The sequence below is a fragment of the Spermophilus citellus genome (genome assembly GCF_964194105.1).
Source record: "Spermophilus citellus genome assembly, chromosome: 17".
NCBI classification, from domain to species: Eukaryota; Metazoa; Chordata; class Mammalia; order Rodentia; family Sciuridae; genus Spermophilus; species Spermophilus citellus.
In genome coordinates, this window is record NC_138199.1 from 58121178 (window position 1) to 58123779 (window position 2602).

Below are 2602 nucleotides of genomic sequence, written 5' to 3' on the forward strand. Positions count from 1 at the left end.
AGAGCCAGTTGGGGATGATTTTTCACAGACAATGGGGCTAGTCTTCTCCTAAGGACATCCTGTTCTTATTATTTTTTTTTAAAGAGAGAGTTAGAGAGAGAGAGAGAGAGAATTTTTAATATTTATTTTTTAGTTTTCAGCGGACACAACATCTTTGTTTGTATGTGGTGCTGAGGATCGAACCCGAGCCGCACGCATGCCAGGCGAGCGCGCTACCGCTTGAGCCACATCCCCAGCCCAACATCCTGTTCTTATGAAGAAAGTTGGGTTTAATTGCCCCGAGGCTGCTGTTAATTAAATATGGTTTGTATTTTAGCAGCCTTTAAAGGAGATAACTATTTGAATATTTGACAGTGCTTTTCTTGGAAAGTAGAACATAAAATACATCACATTTTGTGCTTTAATTTTATGGAAAAAAACCCTGCAGTGGTCTCTAGTTTAAGAAATAGCATTATTATTATACACTGGACCTCCCTTGTCCCCAACTAAAACACCCAAACTGCAGCAACAACAACAACAAAAAGTTTCCGAGTTACGAACTAAAAGTTAATCAGACAGTTTTCAACAACTTATCATTTTTTAAGGTATGTTATTTGAAAATGCAAATGTGCATATACGACTTCAACATTCTCCTATATTTGAGCAGGTGTACTAGGATGCAGTTTTATGGTTTTAACTCGGAACTTGAAGGAGTAGTCTGTAATAGCTCTGCATTTCTATCCAAGATACACAATGAAATATTCTATTTTTATGGATTTATAACACTGGAATATATGATGATAAACTGATAACTATTTCTTTGGGCTTTCAATTAGGAGAACCACCATTTCTTGGTTATGGTCTAGCAGCAGTGTCCTATAAAAATGGAATGTCAGTCACATATATGAAGTTAAATTTTCTAATAGCCATATTAAAAGAAGTGAAAAGGAAATGGGCAACCTAATGTGGTGGTCCATGCCTATAAATGCCAGCTACTCAGGAGAATCCCTAGTTCAAGGTCAGCGTGGGTAACTTAGTGAGACCTTGCCCCCAAATAAAGAGGGCTGAGGACATGTGTTCAGTGGCCACAATGTGACTATACTGCTTGCTCTATAGAGTCTTGAGTTTCAGTACATTGGCATGTGGTAGAATCTACATAAATTTCGAATACAGATCTTTATGTAAATAAGATCCTGAGAAGCAGACTGTAGATCTTGATGCTTTTGGTCTACTAGGCAGATTTTAACTTGGTCCTCATGTGAGTACTTTAAAAGAGATCTAAACCTTTGGTTTCTTACTGATGTTACTACAGCCATGGTTACAAGGCTTGGGTTTGGAGCCTGAGCTTTGTTCCAGCTAGTGTTTGGTGTGCATGTCCCACTTCTTAGTCTTTGGCACTTACTTGTAGCTATTTTTAGATTTTCTTAAGACTATTTGTCAATCTGTATTGACATTTCTGTGACTCGAACTATTCACAGAGAGGACTGAAAGTGATTAGCTGGATTGGTTTCTCACACCTGAGCATTTTACTGGCATATTGGTGAAACCAGGAATGACTTGTATACCTGGTATTTAGCTCCCTTTCTTCCTCATCCCAGACTTAGAAACTAAAAAAAAAATCAAAATTACTTTTTATTGAGTGGGAGAATCCCAGGGCACTTGGCCATTTATCCTCTTAAATATGTAGACTTGGAATTTGCTCTTGGTCCTTTTTTTTTTTTAATTTTCTAATTGTAGATGAGAGCATGCCTTTATTTTATTCATATATTTTTCATGTGGTGCTGAGGATTGAACCCAGTTCCTCACACGTGCCAGGCAAGTGCTCTACCATTGAGCCCTAGCCCCTGCCCCTCTTGGTCTTTGTTGAACATCCACATCCTGTATTTTAGTACACTGGGTATATTTTACACTATACCTAAAAGAAGTGTTGTGGGGAAATAAAGAAAATGACATTTGCTAAATATCTGTTGTGTGCTGTGCATGGAGCTGGGAACTTTAGAAATATTATCTCATTGGCCCTGAGGGGTAGGAAATGTGATCTTCATATTATAAACGAGGAAATAGAAATCTTGTACTTAAGTGATTTTTCAACTACACATATTTCTAGTAGATAATGGATTCTAAAACTTGGCATCATGTCTACTTGTTATCTTCTGAAAAAAAGCTATGTTGGTGGTACATACCTATAATCTCAGCTACTCAGGAGGCTGAGGCAGGAGAATCACAAGTTTGAGGCCAGCCTCAACAAATTGGTCAGAACTTGGTCAGAACTTGTCTCAAAATAAAATAAAAAACAGGACTGGGGATGTAGCTCAGAGGTAGAGCACCCCTGGATTAAATCCCTAGTAAGTAACACACACACACACACACACACACACACACACACACACACACACTCTGATGTTCCAGAGACAAAGATTGTGAATATGTATCTACTGTTCTAATGTTCTAAACTGGGAAAAATATGTAGGATTCTTCCCAATGCGTCTTTTATCCCCAATCATAGACCTGATACCTGTGTTGGGTAGATGGGGTATTTTCAGATTATTTACGTCCACTGGGGCTTGTGGTGACCATATGAACACTTTGGTTTACAGTTGGGACCCCCCCCTGATTTCAGCAG